The sequence below is a fragment of the Pan paniscus genome, chromosome 13 (assembly GCF_029289425.2).
Source record: "Pan paniscus chromosome 13, NHGRI_mPanPan1-v2.0_pri, whole genome shotgun sequence".
Lineage (NCBI taxonomy): Eukaryota > Metazoa > Chordata > Mammalia > Primates > Hominidae > Pan > Pan paniscus.
The window spans coordinates 123,412,174-123,431,209 of NC_073262.2; the positions used below are offsets into that span (position 1 = coordinate 123,412,174).

At 39.3% G+C, this 19,036-nt stretch overlaps 2 long non-coding RNA genes across 2 annotated transcripts in view; one reads left to right on the forward strand and one right to left on the reverse strand.

Moving 5' to 3' along the window:
• Positions 1-16,650, forward strand: part of LOC103786116 (uncharacterized) — an 859,517-nt gene extending 842,867 nt beyond the window's left edge. The window contains exons 15-16 of the long non-coding RNA XR_010109414.1: positions 1,615-1,694; positions 7,978-16,650. This is a non-coding gene — a long non-coding RNA (uncharacterized LOC103786116). The remainder of the gene's footprint in view (positions 1-1,614; positions 1,695-7,977) is intronic.
• Positions 1-16,768, reverse strand: part of LOC117979469 (uncharacterized) — a 125,345-nt gene extending 108,577 nt beyond the window's left edge. Inside the window, exons 1-2 of the long non-coding RNA XR_004670330.3 lie at positions 16,642-16,768; positions 14,304-14,389 (exon numbers count right to left, since the gene is read on the reverse strand). This is a non-coding gene — a long non-coding RNA (uncharacterized LOC117979469). The remainder of the gene's footprint in view (positions 1-14,303; positions 14,390-16,641) is intronic.
• Positions 16,769-19,036: the final 2,268 nt, after the last annotated feature.

Below are 19,036 nucleotides of genomic sequence, written 5' to 3' on the forward strand. Positions count from 1 at the left end.
CCTCTTTATCTTGTTTTTGTGTTCCAGACTCAGAGTCTCTTGTCCAAAATGGTTGGTCAGACAACTTATGAGTGAAGCTGAATCTAACAGTGTCAAGTGTCTATAAATTGTTACGCTCTCAGCAGATCACAAGGTCAAGAAATCGAGACCAACCTCACCAACATGGTGAAACTCCGTCTCTACTAAAAACGCAAAAAATTAGCTGGGCGTGTTGATGCACACCTGTAGTCCCAGCTACTCAGGAGGCTGAAGCAGGAGAATCTCTTGAACCCGGGAGGCAGATGTTGCAGTGAGCTGAGATCACACCACTGTGCTCCAGCCTGGGCGACAGAGTGAGACTCCGTCTCAAAAAAAAAAAATTGTTACGCTCTCTTGTCCATTAAATCTCAGGTAGAAAATATCTGTCAAAAGTATAGATACCCTCAGTATGTCAAAACATGAAGTTTCTAGACACAAACTCCATTGACCCAATTCCTAAAATTCTTTAAAAAATCTTCTCTGCACTCTGAATCCCCTGAGGGGGTATAAAGATGAGAGGGGTGTTCAAGACTATGGGGCCAAGAGGTAGGGAAGGGATAAAAAATGTTGTAAGACCTTGAATGTGTGAGGCTTCTGAAGGAGTCTTTGCAAGACAAGAGCTGGTTTTTATTTGCCATAAAGGATTTCAGTAATGCTGCTCCTCATGTGACTCATGCACTTGTAGACTGGCCAGCTAACAAAACATCTGTTTACAGAAAAGTGATGAAATATGGAAAGTATCACTGCTAATTGTATTTCTATTGTACACCTTTCATTTTCTTTCCAGGCTAGAAGCTCGGGAACTTTCTTCATTCTTTTATTAAGAACAAAATGACCAGCAGGAGAACAATGTGAAATTCACTGAGACCTGAATGAAATGCAAGAAAATATTATTATGAAATGGTCTACCTAATTAATAATGTTGATAAATTGAACTTCAGTGTCTGGTTGACAGCTGACTTAATATAACCTAAATAGGAAGACAATAAAACTCATCTAGGGAAACTCATTTTAAAGTTTATTAATGCTGTTTTCCTCAGTCTGTACGCCTGCTGGCAAATCATTTTATTTTCAGTGATAGAGTCCTGCAGAACCCTATTATAGGCTGTATAACCTACATTATGGTCCTTCTGTGTTAGAGCGGGAGTGACAGACAGTCCATCCCCATCTGGAAATATCATTTAATGCATGCTATGACTGATTAGATGGAACAACCTCTTTCTACATAATGAAGTTTACTACAGAGAAATTTACAGGAAAAATATTCAGTAAACACTAAAATACCAAATATTTGCATCTCTATCAATGATCATCTGGTCTCTCTCCCTAAAATCCTATAACTGTACATTTTAACATAGCTGTAAACACAGTGTGTGCACGCGGTTTTGTGTTTTTACTTTCTTCACCTAACATATCGCATGCATATTTCCATAATGGAATATACAATACAATTTTAAAGCCCACAGACGGTTTAACATATTGATGTATTTAGTGAATATTTTAATACCACTTTTCTGTGCTGAAGCTAATATCCTAACATCTGCCAATTGGAAGTAATTTTTAACTGAATTAAACATATATGTACTTGTTTCCCAGGACACACAAGCCTGAAAGATGAAAGATGCGGTGTTTATACTTCTCCCTAGGAAGAGCCATAGGCCTTGGGCCCCATCAAGGTAATTCTGGACCCTAGCCCCAGGTCCCTTTCTTGTGATGATAGAATTCTTTTGAGGCTTTGCACATGTTCTTGGAGAGCCATTATCATTTTCCTCTTTGCCCCCATATGGCTCTCCAGCTGCTACATATTCAGCATGCTTAGTGTGTTTCTATCACCCCTTGACTGCCTTTCTGAATGTTGGTATTTCGTTCCTTGGTGTGGTTCTAGTTGCATAACCCTCAGGAAGTTGCTGTCCTGATTAGGGGAAGGAATCTCTTTCCATCATGGATAAAATCATGCTGTTGCTTCTCAGCTTTTATCCATGTACTCATTCATTCATCAGATAGCAATGAGCACTTTCTAAGGCTTTGGTCCAACGCATGACACTGGGGATATAGTGGTAGACATGCAGATACAGTCTCTCCCTATGAAGATTACAGTCTTGCAGTTGTCTTCCATTACTCCACGTTAGTGTTGTTGTTATTTTTACTTACTTTTTAAATGTAGTATTACCTCACTACCACCAACCTCCGTGAACATAGTGAATTTAGACTATACTGTCACCACTGATATCCAATCAATATCCCCAGGGCATTATAATATATTGTTTCCCCTAACGAGCAAAATTTTTCCTCCCCTAACTTATTCATTGAAAGGTTAAGTTTGTCCCCTGAACTTCCTCTCAGCCTCATTTTTATAAGTATGAATGCATCTCATCCATCTGCTGCTTCACTCCCAGACTCTAACAACGAGTGCTTTTGGAGATACACAGAATAAGACCATTTGGAACTTCATTACATATATATGTGTGTGTATATATATATATATATATATATATATTTTTTTTTTTTTTTTTGAGACAGAGTCTCACTCTGTTGCCCAGGCTGGAGTGCAGTGGCGTCATCTCGGCTCACTGCAACCTCTGCCTCCCAGGTTCAAGTGATTCTCCTGCCTCAGCCTCCCTAGTAGCTGGGGCTACAGGTGCAAGCCACCACGCCCAGCTAATTTTTTGCGTTTTTAGTAGAGATGGGGTTTCACCATGTTAGCCAGGATGGTCTCGATCTCCTGACCTTGTGATCCACCTGCCTCAGCCTCCCAAAGTGCTGGGATTACAATCGTGAGTCACTGTGCCCGGCCACCTATATATAACCTATATATAAATTTTTATACCTAACAATGTATGTGAGGTGCCTCACTTTGAATTAAGTAATGTAGACTCATGTGTTTCATATATTGATATAACACAACATGCTAAAATGGCTAAAAATGAGAGCTATAGAAATAAATTTGCTGTTCATATTCAGGATTTCTGAGGCTGGTGACAGTATCCTAGCAACCACTACCTGTTACTTGAAGCCACCTAAGTTAAAAGTTGATTGCAGAATGAGGAGATGAAGGGGTTTAGAAAGGAAGGTGAAGTGGAAAATCAACCATTGAAAACCCCCAGGGATGAAAGCCTTCTATTTTATTATCTTAAAATATCTGAAGTGTAATATGGGAGAGGACTTGGTGAAGTTCCTTCAACATTTTATATAATATCCTGGGGGTAAAGAGGAAAGCTTGACTTCCTCCTTTCCTTCAAAGAGCTCTTAATTCCCTTATGTTTTTACTTACTATCCCCAGTGTGCTAGCTACTGCAGGGACACGAAAACAAATAGGACATCTGGGATGAGCCAGATGGAGCTTAATTTAGGCTTTGACATGGGCAGATGACCTTTCTTAATTTTAGATTCTTCAAGTCACAAGAGATAAAATTATGACCTTTCAGATTGTTGAGAATGTATTTAAAAGTCTCCTGCACCTTGTATTGACATATGGTTAACCAGTCGCTTCCTTCCTTCCTGTTTCTTTTCTTCATTTTCCCTATTTCCTCCCTTCTTTCCCTACAAGCCTTTATTTCTCCCTTTCATTATTAAAAAGATGATAAGCTCCTTTCTAAGGTCAAACTAATTTTAATGATAAACATTTATATCTCAACATCAAATTTTATATATATATATATATATATATACACACACATATACATGTATACTTGTTAGATTAGAATAGGAATGCCACAGAACTTCATAAAGGGTTATAAAAAATACATGTACTAAAATATGTAACAACATGTAACTGTAACAAAAGACATAAAGGCTCTGATATGGTTTGGCTGTGTCCCCACCCAAATCTCATCTTGAATTGTAGTTCCCATAATTCCCACACGTTGTGGAAGGGACCTGGTGAGCGATAAATTGAATCATGGGGGCAGTTTCCCTCATACTGTTCTCATGGTAGTGAATAAGTCTCACAAGATCTGATGGTTTTATAAGGGGTTTCCCCTTTCACTTGGCTCTCACACTCTCTTGCCTGATGCCATATCAGACATGCGTTTTGCCTTCCACCATTAATGTGAGGCCACCCCAGCCATGTGGAACTGTGAGTTCCTTAAACCTCTTTTTTCTTTATAAATTATCCAGTCTTGGGTTTATCAGCAGCATGAAAATGGACTAATACATGCTCCATTTGGCTACAGTTGTTTTATGCAAATATATGTGTATCTCATGTCAGATGTGATGTCAGTAAGGGAAGGTGGTGAGAAAAAGTATACATGTATTTTGGAGGGGACACATTGAAACCACAGCAGAAGACATGGAGGTAGAGTTGGGGAGTGGGTTGCTATGATTTGGCTGTGTCCTCACCCAAAATATCATCTTGAATTATAATCCCCACTTGTCAAGGGTGGAACCAGGTGGAGGTAATTGGATCATGGGGGTGGTTCCCCCATGCTGTTCTGGTGATAGTGCATGAGTCTCACGAGAGCTGATGGTTTTATAAGCATCTGGCATTTCCCCTGCATGTACTCACTCTGTCCTGCCGCCCTGTGAAGAAGGTGCCTGCTTCTCCTTTGCCTTCCGCCATGATTGTACTTTTCCTAAGGCCTCCCCAGCAACGCGGAACTGTGAGTTAATTAAACCTCTTCCCTGCATAAATTACCCAGTCTCGGGCAGTTCTTCATAGAAAGATGTATTCATAATTTCATAAAACATTACAACCCATCAGAATCTGATTGAGAAAATCAAAGTGATATTCATGATAAAAACAACCAATATTTATGATAGTAACAATAAAAGCACAAGAACATTTATTAGGGATTTATGCATAGATCATCTCTTCTGATCCTTACTATAATCCTGTGACACAGTTTTTATTGTCACTTTCAAAAAGACTAAAGTTTAAGGTATGAGATCCCTATGAAATGGTAGAGGTAGGTAGAATTTGAAACCAACTCTTATGATTCTAAATCCTAGGTTCTTTCTCCTATAGTATGCTGTTCATATTTTCAAATAATTATATATATAAGCCCTCCCTTATAGAAGTATAAAAGTTTATATCAAAGATTAGGGGAGAAAACTGTAGTTTTTCTCACCACCTTCCCTTACCCATATCACATCTGACACAGAGACACACACACATTTGCATACACAGTTGTAACCAAATGGAGCCTTCATGTCTTTTGCTAGATACATGTTGTTACATATTTTAGTACATTTTTAAATAACACTTTATGAAGCTCTGTGACATTCCTATTCTAGTCTAGCAGGTTTTTCTCAAATAATGACTTCTCAAAGAATAGATTTTTAAATGAATCTAATCTTTCATTTTGAACAAATGATTTGATCTTGAACAATATTTATTTAGACCTTATTGAATAGATATGCTTGGAATTTTATGTCATTAGCCAATATACATTAATCCCTTTGGCTCTTATTTCACAAACCTTTAAGAATGGCACCAATTCTTTTGTTGCATCTCAACTTGCCTTCTATCAGCAAGGAACTCTGCTACTGACTGTGGTAACATATCCATACTTGAGTGTGCGATGAGTGTTGTGATAATGGCAGAGAGAAAGGAAATGCATTTCCCAAAGCAAAAGGGCAAGAGAAAAAAGAATTTTTGTGGCCATTGGAAATTTAAATTAAATAGCTTGAATTCTAGCTCAAGAGTTTTGTGCTCTTTTAACTCATTCCCCATCTCTACCACCATACCTTCTGCTATGGTTTGAATATGTCCCTTCCAAAATACATGTGTTAAAACTTAGTGGTCAGTATAATGGTATTAAGAAGTGGGACCTTTAAGAGGTGATTAGGTCATGAGGGCTCCTCCTCTTATTAATGGAATTAAGGCCTTTATGAAAGAGGCTTTGGACAGAACTGGGCTGGCTTACCCTTTTGCCTTTCACTTTGTGAGGATACTGCATTCCTCCCCTCTGAAGGATGCAAGAACAAGGTGCCATCTTGAAAGCAGAGAGCAGTTCTCACCAGATAACCTACTAGCACCTTGATCTTGAACTTCCCAGTCTCTACAACTGTGAGAAAATAGATTTCTGTTCTTCCTAAATCACCCAGTCTTAGGTATTTTGTTATAGCAGCACAAACGGACTAAAACATCTGCCTCTGCATGTTCGATAGGTTTGAACAAGCAGCGGGAATTAACAATGGCAAAATAATAGGACCTCAGCTATTGGCAGATGCATAAGTGACCATGGTACTGGTTGGAGGAGAGAGATGACCCTGTGAAAGAATGAGCAATACTCAGTTCAACAGGAAATTCAGCCAAGTCATGAGCAAGAGATGGGCTGCTGCAATCTTGTGGGAACCCCTGTATCAGCAGCTTTAGAAATACCTCTTCTTGGCTAGGACTCGGCTATGGATTGAAATAGATCTCAGAGTAGATCCAGGGTTCTAGAGATTATAGCACAGCCGTCTTCAAGGACAAGACTGACGTCATTCTGAGCCACACATATCACATTACTGAAAAGATTAAACCTTAATTAGTTAGATTGTAGTGAATAAAACTTACTCAAATTGTGTATCCCTCCAGCTACCCAATCACCTACAAACACACAGTGATAATAAGAATGAACACAAGGCTGTATTTTAGACTTACTCTGTAGGTCCAAAGGCATCTCTTTTGAACTGTGATACAATTAAAAGTATAACACACACATTAAAAGAATATTCTTCAGAGATGGTGAAAATGAGTTCAATTTGTATGAAATGACAGAAAATGAAACCATCCAAATATCAGTACTCTCATTCTTCTCTGAGGCACAAAATGCCACAGCTTAATAGGAAAGTTACAAATTAGCTACAAGGGAGAAAAAATCTTCAGACATACAGGGAGCCTTTTCTTTATTGTTACCTTGATAAAACTATAGTCTTTCAAGAAAAATTACCATCTTCACAAACTCTGATCATTCATATTATAACCAGTGATGAGAAAGTAATGGTTAAGGACAAAGTTAAAAGATTTGCCTCAAATTATTACCACCACCACTGCATTTTGATATACAAATATGAAATAACAATTACTTCGCAATCATTTATAAATTCTAAATTATACCAAATAGTACATGTTCTTAGATACAATGAAGAAACATGAAGGAATCCTATTAGCTAGTAAGTGCCTCTATCCATATGCCAGCCTAAATCTCTGCTTGCCCATTGTGTTGTAATGAATTCAGAAAATCTCCATGGTAACTTCGAGACACATATCTATCCAAATAACTGAGTATTTTCCATTTGTCTCACATATTTTACTTTACACATGGACTTGCCTTGTCACCTGACTGCATTTATGTGAAAATTATATACACACAAACACATGTGTATATACATATACCCACCCAAATTTCTAAAAATAATTTCAAAGAACTCAGGAAAAACTGATACAGTTAGCACAGAGCAGTTAGAGACATTTCATTGAGATTGTTAGAAGGAGAAAGATAGTGGTACTAGGAAAATGAGACAAGATAATTTAAATGTTTTGCTAGTCCAGTAGTCTGGGTAGAAAGAAAAATGTATTTCTTCCTTATATAGTTGTCATTTGACAAAAAAGAAGTAGAAGACAAACTCATCTTCATCCTTAATTGAAATAGGAACTAATTGAGTTGTAGCTTACATAAAAGACATTCATATTGTGATTAAAAAAACACTCCTACCAAACTGAGGAAACATCTAAACACAAGCTGTATAGAAACACATGTCAATTTCATTTACAGTTGACAAAGCCCAAGGGACAGAGTTGACACTATACAAGTCTTGAATACCTTTATGGAGGTAACATGCCTGAATATGCTCTGAGAGGTCAACCAAAGATTACCTAGGTACCTAGTGAACTAGGTGAGGTTGTTCTGTTTCCATACTCTTTCATCTAATTTTCCCCCGCTGCCATCCAGTCACATTCTGCTCACTCCTACACATTGAAGCCTATTCCTAGGGAGGATCTGATGGTTCCTTAATTAAGTCTTTTTATTTTAGGACTCTTCAGTGTTTGAATTTTAAGATTTGCCTCCAGTATGAAACGAGAGGACTTTGCCTTCACTACTCAGCTTGAAGAAAGAGGAAGAGATTTATTTGGGGCGGAGAATGTGAAGCCTTCCCAGTGACTGCCTCTTCCACAAATTGTCTTTCTGTTCCAAGGCAACGACCTCAGTGTTGTCAACTAGGAGGCACCTGAGCTAGTAAGGAGAAGTCAAGCAAGAGAGAGATTCGCCTCATCCCCAGTAGTTAAATAGTTTGCTCATAAAAAATTTCGGAAATATATTTATTAAGGATAACTATGTGCAACAGTTTCTAAAATGTCATTTGGGATGTTGCATGAGTGATCAATGTTAGGGTGGCATGAAAATCCTGAACTGTATCTAGCAGGCTTTAGCAGCTGAAGGCATTTTGTTTAATCCTGTAAATACATACCAGAGTTTAACTGCATTGACAATTATTTTACTGCTGACCCATGGACCACAGAGTGGTTAAAAGCAAGGGTGTTTGAGGCAGGTGGCCTGAGGGTTCATGTCCCTGCTGCATCATTTACAATCTCCATGACCATGGGCAAGTTACTTAACTTCTGTAAGCCTTAGTTTTCTCCCCATAAGTTAAAATAAAGCTGTACCTTCCTTATGAGTTTGGTAAGACAAATACCTTAGACAGTGCATATAAAGTAATTAACACCATGCCTTGAATGCAGTAATTGCTCCAAAAATATTAATTATTGCCACTACCATTCTACTATCATTACAATTGTTATTTTCTCATATATTTGCTCAAAAATACAGTGGAAATGTAAGCATGTAAACATTATTGTGTTCAGTATAATATACAAACATTAGCATAAGTATTTCCTTTCTCATGAGCTTTTGCAGAGATCACCTGCTAATGAATGTGGAAAAATAGAAATAAATTTAGAACATTTCTGTAGAATCAAAGTTATTTTCAGGTTCTCTAACACTTGAAAACAATAAAAGCATTTTAAAAATTTTATCGCAGAGAACTCCCTTAAATCAAATGCTTTGAAATATTTTAAAGAAATGCTAATTTGGAGATCTTAAAAAAGAATGAGATCTAAAAGATATCAGATGGCAGACCAAAAGAAAACTGGGCATAATTTTCCAAAAAAAATATTTTATACTCTGTCCTTCATTTTCATTTATTTTGGAGTAAGTTTCCATGGAGTTCTATCTTTGTGGAGTAATTGAACGAGGCTGATGTCTAAAAAGCAAGAAAATATTCTAGAAAATTAAGCCTGAAAGCTAACATAACTTTCCCTCTTGAAGCATTTAAGAAGATGGGATTTCTCAAACCGGTAATCAAAGATTATCTGGATCAGAGTCACCTGGGGGCATTTGTTAACAAGGCAGATTCCTAAACCCCAGAGGCCACACTAAATCAGAGTGTTGTCCTAGTAATACACATCTTAAAAAGAGTCTCTTTACATTGTTTGTCATTTTGATAAATTCTGGGTGAATAAATACCTTCTTTGGATATTTTAAAGGAAAGCACTTCTTTTGCTAGTATTTATTTTAAGTGAAAGATCATCATGGCCAGGTTTTTTAAATTATTGTTATTCATTTTTGGCTTTACAAGGCTGGCGAATATGCTTCTCATTTCTGGCTACAGCCAAGCATTAGAAATGGGTCACCACGGCGTTAATGAAGGAGTGCACTGAAATAAAGGTGTGAGGTAGGGGCATTTCCTATGCAGTGCCTGTGCGGTTGCTTGCCTGTTCAATCATGTGTTCATTTATACCTCCAAGACATTTCTTAATTGAAATGGGTCTATTTAACCCAGTCCATATAATACATAAAAGCAGCCTTATATACATATATATGGGATCTCAGATAACAGGCAGAACGTGAGGGAGAACATTAGCTGTCTCTATGCAAAAATTTTTAAATGGATTATTAATGAAACATTAAAACCAGTCTTCAAAGGACAGCATTTTTTTACATGATCCCCATAGGCTGTATCTTTTTTGCAATAAACCTATTCGTGTAAATTGGGAGCCATATTCTGTCAGATCTGTGAGTAGCATTTCCACGTACAGTGTTAGAAGAATCATTGAAAGAAAGATGCTAGATTTGAGAAAGATGAAAGAAAAAAACACTAAAATGGCCTAATAAAATTTCAATTTGCAAAATATGATTTTATACATTTTCATCTGGGCATAAATTTAATAGATCACCACCTAGATATATTTGGGGTCTCTGCCAAATCTCTTTAATTTCTTTGCAACGGAAATTATAAAAGCAGAGAAGGGTGTGTGTGTGTGTGTGAAACAGTCAAATGCTATAAATTGTCTTTTACTGTAACTTAAGTCTCCTTGAAATTCTCTTTTTTTTTCTTTTTGAGATGGAGTCTCACTCTTTCACCCAGGCTGGCGTGCAGTGGCACAATCTCGGCTCAGTGCAACCTCCGCCTCCCAGGTTCAACTGTTTCTCCTGTCTCAGCCTCCCAAGTAGCTGGGACTACATGCGTGTGCCACCACACCCGGCTAATTTTTGTATTTTTAGTAGAGACGGGTTTCACCATGTTGGCCAGGCTGGTCTTGAGGTCCTGACCTCAGGTGATCCACTCACCTAGGGCTCCCAAAGTGCTGGGATTACAGGCGTCAGCCACTGCACCTGGCCTGCTTGAAATTCTTTAGTATGATTTTAAAAACGTGAAAGAAGGCTTGAACACTAAAAGATTTCCTAGAAAATGAGGTAAGTTTGTGCCTGCCAGTATTTTTGAGTCCTACCATTAAAAAAGTACTCAGAATTCTCTGAGTAATGTTTTAAATATCTATAGCACAGTAAAATAAAACTAACCAAAAACCCTACACACACACACACACACACACACACACTCCTTACTACTAAGGAATATCTATCTTCAGAAAAAAAAAAATGAATTTCAGGAGATTGGAGACAGCTTATTCACATTTCGTGTTCCTCTAAATGCTAAAAGTTTCTTTGCCTAATATTCCTTTATTTTTTCTCATCCCTAATATTGCTTTCTGGTATGGACAGGCATTTGGGTGGCAGCCAATCAGCAAGATATCAGTTGGGGGAGTTTGAAAATTACTGGAAACCACAAAGTTGCTCCTCATTGCTGCATGGTGAAAATGCTCATATTATGCGTGCAATGGCATTCATCGTCCATCCCACCCTTGATTCTTGAGGAATTTGTTTTCTAGGCCCCAGAACTGGATTTATGGTTTTCTTAATGAATCCAAAGCCATGTGACCAACATGGTGATTATTAAGATCTTTATTTCCAGCAACTTAGAAATTCGTGGCCAGTGATGACCATTTTCTGATTTCCATCCCCAACCTTTTGGCATGTTAGATTGATGTCTATTTTGGATTGGGTTCATTTGTGAAACCTATGAGAATTAACTTCTTTCTTAATCCATCATGGCTTTCTGGTAACTCCTGTAAAGTTTCTGAGATGGGGCCTTTCCTCCATCCAGTCATCCCCTAATTTTATGCCAGGATGCGTTTTGAGCTTTCTGATCCTTTCTAAGTCCCTCCTTTCTTAGAGAATCCCATCTTTAGGTCAATACTGGCTTTCCTTTCTAGATTTTACTATTTCTGGCAATCAGTCCTAAAATCTTTTCCATCATCTTGGAGATAAGATGGTCTGGTTGATGTTTCATCCTCAGTGTTTGAAAGAAGATCTCCATTTCTCCTGGGCTCTGCCCTTGGCTGATTTCTACACAACCCTATTCATGTTGCTAATGCCCCAAACAACCCCCAGACTTGGAATCAATAAACCAACCCATTTATCTATTGCTGCCTGTGTTGAAGGGGCAGCATGTCTGAGTTCCCTCTTTGTACATCTCCAGGATCTTCAGGTTATCTTCCAGCACAACAGCAAAGTTTTTGGAAGTTCATGCACACATCCAACCTCTTCCTACCTTCCCTCAGTATCACCTTTAAATTACTGAACTGATTGTAGGCAGGCGAGACTCTACCTTAAGGATTCTCTAGGAGTTCATGGATTTATGAAGAGAATGTGAGAGAATCCACGGGGGGGATCACTTTAAGGAAAATCAAACATAATGGTTTTTAGGTGGTGTATTAGGCTGTTCTTGCATTGCTATAAAGAAATACCTGAAACTAGGTAATTTGTAGAGAAAAGAGGTTTAATTGGCTCACAGTTCTGCAGGCTATATAGGAAGCATAATGGCATCTGCTTCTGGGGAGACCTCAAGAGGTATAAAATAATGGCAGAAGGTGAAGTGGGAACAGGCATATCATGAGCAAGAGTGAGTGAGCCAGGTACCACACACTTTTTTTTTTTTTTTGAGACAGAGTCTCACTCTGTCACCCAGGCTGGAGTGCAGTGGCGTGATCTCAGCTCACTGCAGCCTTGGCCTCCCGGGTTCAAGTGATTTGACTGCCTCAGCCTCCCGAGTAGCTGGGACTACAGGTGCATGACACCACGCCCGGCTAAATTTTTGTATTTTTTAGTAAAGACAGGGTTTCACCGTGTTAGCCAGGATGGTCTCGATCTCCTGACCTTGTGATCCCCCGACCTGGGCCTCCCAAAGTGTTGGGATTACAGGCGTGAGCCACCGTGCCTGGCCGGTGCCACACACTTTTAAACAGCCAGATCTGGTGAGAACTCACTATCGTGAAGAGAGCACCATGTGGATAGTGAAATTTACTTATGAGATATCCACCACCATGATCCAGTCACCTCCCACCAGGCCCCACCTCCAATATTAGGGATTACAATTCAATATGAGATTTGAGTGGGACAAATATCCAAACTATATAAGCTGGTGACCAAAGATGATAATGTCTCATTAGCAAAATGTTAAAGTTCTCTTGACACTCAGGGTGCCCAGGGTGTCTTTCTTATTATCACCACCTCCATCATCACACTATCGCCATATATTTGGGTAGCACTTTTTTTTTTAACTTTCAAAAGTGCTATCACCCCTCTTGTTAACCTCACAGCCACTCATTAGCTCTGACATTTACTAGAGTGCATTCATTACTTAAATGAGATTAAATCTAAAATCAGCACATCAGGCAAAAATTGTGTAGAATTAAAATTGCCCTTCAAAAATCTCTTTAAAAGCTCATAAAATGTAGCACAAATGATTTTGTGTTTACTTCGTCTTCCTTATGAGGGCAATCTAACCAGTTTTCCTACTGCATTGAAAAAGATTACTTTTTTTTTTTTTGGTTGGGTACCAGAAGAAGTAGTTTATATGCATTTGGGGCTTTGTGGTAGGAAAACTATCAGTGCTGTTGTTATTTGCTTGAATATGTATAGTTGAATTTGCAAAGTCAAATGCTCATACGACATAATGCTACTGAAGTCTCTCCAGGTAAAGATCAGGAGGGATACAGGCAAAGTGAAGTTAAGTAATTTGCCTAAAGTCACAGCTAGCTACTGAAAGAAATGAGTTTGATATCCCAGTCCTAATTTAGGGTTTCCTCCTATTAGATGGAAATTGGCTAATTACATCTACCTCTGGGAACTGATTGATTGCTAATGTTTGCCTGGTTTCCTGAATTGATTAGGGTTCTGAAGCCGAGTCTAGGCTCAGCAAAGAAGAGCACAAAAGTCATCAGTCTGGCCAGGTGTGGTGGCTCACGTCTGTAATCCCAGCACTTTGGGAGGCCCAGGCGGGCGGATCACTCGAGGTTCAGGAGTTCTAGACCAGACTGGCCAATATGGTGAAACCTCGTCTTTACTAAAAGTACAAAAAAACTAGCTGGGCATGGTGGTGCACCCCTGTTATCCTAGCTACTAGGGAGGCTGAGACAGGCGAACTGCTTGAACCCAGCAGGTGAAGGTTACAGTGAGTGGAGATCCTGTCCCACTGCCTTCAGACTGGGTGACAGAGTGAGACTCCATCTCAAAGAAAAAAAAAAAAAACATCAGCTTGCCATGGGGCAGAGGTGAACTGTTCATCTCAAATTTGCAATTTCCCCACTAGACCACACTACCCAATAACTTGAAATGGGAATATGGAGCAAAAACAGGGGAAAAATCAGAAATACTTTTTTCCTTTCTCAACCTATCTGTACAAGCACATGAAAATCTTAAATTCAAGAATTAATCAAATATTTCCAGTATGGTTTCATTAAATGAGAAGGTATAAGAAACAGGAGAAAACATTAAGAGAAGAGATAATTGATTAACTTTTAAGTGTATCTTTATGATGGACAAGTTCTCAGAGTATTCATTAACTAATGGAATTATGGCAGTGTGTGATTGCGGTCTCTACAGAATAGGAGGTTAAAAAGTGCAAGGGCGTAATAGCCCCTCATCTCTCAAAGAGCTGGGAAATGGCCCCAGCACACTCACCTATGCTGAGAAGGATCAAGGATCTTATTGATATTCATGGTTATATTCGTCTAAGCCTCAGTAGATGCTTCCACTTACGGACAGTCCTAGAGGATTAGGGGAAAAGAGAAAAGAAAAACCTGACATTACATGCGGGAAACAGCCATTTAGAGATGGTGTGTCATCGCGTTCATGATTCCAGGGGGATTCATCTTGACAAAACATTTTACCCAATCTCCCTCAAGGCTGCTGGAAACCAATCCCTGTTAGTTGTCCAAGCATGTATGGTGCCTGCCCCTAGTAGTGGTCCCTGGTTAGGCATGAGGACAAGACAGCATGGGAACAGTTGTATAGACCTGCCCCCTAGAAGTCTCCTTTCACAGAACCAGCAGGGTTGGGTTTCTTTTACTCTGACATAAAGGGTCACCTTCTAGTTCGATGGGAAAGGAAGGCTCATCTGTGTCTACTGCAGAATGGCCAAGAGAGCAGCCTGCTTCCTGCTGTTACTGGACATTGTTTGTCTTCAGTACCTTTAACTGCATGGGTGGGCCACCCATCCTCCTTCAGCCTTTAGGAAAAACTCTAGCTGCCCAGGGTCTTTGTAGGTGGCAAATTTTTACTCAAAATTTGAGTGTTCATAATGATGTCAGGGTACAGTGAGGAGACATTCTGATACTTCAGAATTGGAGACAACTTAGTCTTGAATAATAGACATTAGCTCTTCTAATGTGTTCTTTGGTTATTCTGGTTATCTGGATTATCTCTCTGCCCATTTCCCCTCTTGGTGGTCACTGCCTCCCTCACGGCCTCTTCCTGCCCTCTCCTTCCTTGCCTCGGACGTGTCTAGCATAGCTCTTCTGGGCTACTCTGGAGGAGTCCTCACCCCTAGACTTCTTGGTTGTCATCTGGAGCTCCTAAATTCCTAAAGTCCATTATTTTACTATGCCTTTGAGTTTCACATATCACTCTAATTTGGAACTGTGGCAAGTTTTTGTTTGTTTTGTTAGTTGTTTCAAAGAGAGAAAGAGAGAACTAAAATGTACTGAGTCTCTATTAAATGCTAGGTATGATACTGGGAACATTTAAATGATTTTATCATTTAAGAAATAAACTACCTCTATTTCTCACAGTGTTTCGGCACCTGAGTGCTGAATTCAGATAAGACCAGGTTCTCATCCCAGCCCCAACACTCTCATAAGCTCTTGGGCAAGGTTATTTAGGTTATTTAACATTTCAATTTGTTCATCTGTAAAGCAGGCATAACAACCCCTGAAACATGGACTTCATGTGAAAATTAAGACACCGTGAAAGAAATGCACATGGAACCTCGATTAACCACATACTGCTGCTACAATTACTAGTAATATTATTATGAAATTATTAACTGTTTCTGAACAGTTCAGTTGGAGAGACAAAATACATGCTTACTTCCATTTCTATGACATGATCACTCCCTGGGAGATCAAAGCCAAAGTGGTCCAAAGATAATTCCTGCCAAAGCACCCTCATAGTGTCAGAGGCATTTGAACCAGAGCAACTCCATCTTGAACAGATGCTGGGTAAAATGAGGCTGAGACCTACTGGGCTGCAGTCCCAGATAGTTAGGCATTCTAAGTCATAGGATGAGATAGGAGGTCGGTACAAGATACAGGTCATGAAGACCTTGCTGATAAAACAGATTGGAGTAAAGAAACCAGGTAAAACCCATCAAAACCAAAATGGTGATGGGAGTGACCTCTGGTCATCCTCACTGGTACACTCCCATCAGCGCCAGGACAGTTTACAAATGTCATGGCAACGTCCAGAGATTACCCCATGTGGTCTAAAAAGTGGAGGAACCCTCAGCTCTGGAATTACCCGTGTTTTTTCCAGGAAATTCATGGGAAATCCACCCACCCCTTGTTTAGCATATAATCAAGAAATAATCATAAAAAGGGGCAATCAGAGGCCCATGCTTCTGCTCTGCCTATGAATTATTTCTTTACTTTCTTAATAAACTTGCTTTCACTTTATTGTGTGGATTAGCCTCAAATTCTTTCTTGCACAAGATCCACGAACACTCTTTTGGGGTCTGGATTGGGACCCCTTTCCTGTAACAATAGCATACTGTGTCTGCAGGGTGTTGGATTTACTGAGGACCCATCAAGAAGGGGATCACTCCCATCATCACAGGTCTCAAGGGTCATACACCAGCCTATCCATGCTTGTTTTCAGAGACTGATAGTCACAGAAAATCCATTTCCATACCTGAAAGCTTCAGATACACTTATATATTAGTGTTTTCTCATTACTAATAGAGTATAAGAAAAGAATGGTGAACGTTAAGAAAACAAACAAAAAAGCAATGTGAACCTCTTACCTTGTGCCCTGAATGCTCCTTGACTGCTGCTTTCTCCCTGTCCAGCCGCTGTTGCACCCTGGCCCTGCTTGTTTTTCTCCCGCTAGGCTCTTACAGCAATAGAACAGAATGCCATTTTACAAAAAACATAGAAACCAAGAGCTTTCCTCCCCCACTTAACTCTTTCTGTGCCAGCCATACTCAGAGCAATAGAGCAGAACACTGTTTCATGTGAAACACACAAAAAATGAGAGCTTTCCTAAAGACTGGTAATAACTACTTATCATTTTATAATGGATAGGAAGATTTCATTTATCATCTCAATAGAAACTATTACCATATGTAGGAGTAAAATTAATCCTGAAAAATATGCGAGATCTATATGAAGGATAAACAAGAAATTTTGGTGAAAGTCTTAAACAGCCGGGATATGAGAATAGATATTCATGGAACATGGGGAGCTTTTGATTTATCTTATATTATAAGTTAATGCCTCATCTAGCTATGTGGCTAGATACAAACTTAAGCTGGCAAAGACTGTCAAAAACTCACCATCGGTGCTCCTATTCACTAACACCCCTCCTCCTAATTTCTTCATATTAATGATCCCAACGTTCCCCATACCATTAAATCTTAACCTCATCTTTAATGCCCCCTTCTTCATACAACTAATCTGTTTCCATGTCTTACTGAACCCATACACTATACCAGGAGCTGCTTGATAAAAACTTACAAAGCTGACACTTCCTAACACTGAGATACTCTTCCCTAGTATATCACAATATACTCCTAAGTCTCCCTGCTTCCCCTCCCTGTGGTCACTAACCTAGTCCAGGTGGAACAATGGCAATCCTCTTCTCGCTGATCTTGTTATACACCCTCGGTATTCATCCTTATCTTATACAGTCATTGCAGTCATCTCCCAGTGCAGCTCTGAACTTGTTACTTCCTCGATTACAAAGTCTCAATTGCTTTCCATTTTATACCCTCAAAAGTCCCAAATTTAGAATTGTCATGAAAGCCCTCCACAATGAATGTACTTCTTACAGTCTTAGGGCCTCCTCTTGATTATTTCGAATTTTAATTTTATTGTGAAATATGTACAACCTTCAAAAAGTATAAGGGGCTCATGCACTGCTAAGCCTAAACAAAATTAAACAATACAATTGTTAAAAGGAATAGTTCTTCCCTATATCTTTTGTTTCTTTTCATGCAAGGGGCACCCAGTTGGCATAACGCACTAATGTATCTTGGGAGGTGGAGTAATTAGCAGATTGGAAAACCTTGGAATGTGGAGCTCAGTTTCTCCTGCCTTTCTCTGGGGAATGAATCTGACTGCAGAAAGCTCAAGTTTGTATCTGCAACTTCTTGCTAGGATTACCTGTGGCAAGGTGGTTGAATTTGCCTAAACCTAAAATCCATTTAGCAGATCTGAGCTACATTTTTGAGTTTTGTCTTTTTTGTTAACAAACAGGTATTTTGCTCTATAAATGGAGTCATGACTAGATAACATTTGAGGATGGCTTCTTTTCATTCAGCCTAATTGCTTTGATCTATGGTAGACAGCATAATGCTTCCCCACCTCAAAAGATGTCCACGTTTTTATTCTCTGAAACTATGAATATAGAAAATACAGCAAAAGAGATATCATTGCTGTGATTAAGGACTTTGAGATGAGAAGAGCATCCTGGGCTCTCCAGGTGGACTTAAAATAATCCCAACGGCCCTTTTAAGAGGGAGATAGGCCCGGTGCAGTGGCTTCCGCCTGTAATCCCAGCACTTTGGGAGGCCGAGGTGGGCAGATCACGAGGTCAGGAGATCAAGGCCATCCTGACCAACATGGTGAAACCCCGTCTCTACTAAAATATAAATAATTAGCTGAGTGTGACGGCGAGTGCCTGTACTCCCAGCTACTAGGGAGGCTGAGGCAGGGGAATTGCTTGAACCTGGAAGGCAGAGGTTGCAGTGAGTCGAGATTATGCCACTGCACTCCAGCCTGGTGACAGAGCACGACTCTGTCTCAAAAAAAAAAAAAAAAAAAGGTTAAAGAAAAGTAGGAGATGTGACAATGGAAGCAAGAAATTAGAGTGATATAAGGAAAGGGTCATGAGCCAATGATTGCAGGCAGCTTCTAGAAGCTGAAAAGGGGGAAGGAAACAGCTTCTTCCCTGAAGCCTCTGGAAGGGAGTTAGCCTAGCTAAAATGTTGATTTTATAATTTCACCCTCCAGAACTGTCAGAGAAGAAATTTGTGCTGTTTTAAGCCACTGTATTTGTGGTCATTACAGAAGCAATAGGAAGCTAATACAAAATCAATCTATTCTATGCATGTGTCCATAGTTTTTCTATTTTGATTGCTGAGTAGTATTCCGTGGTGTGGAGGTACCACAGAGTTTAATTATTCTTCTGTTGAAGGA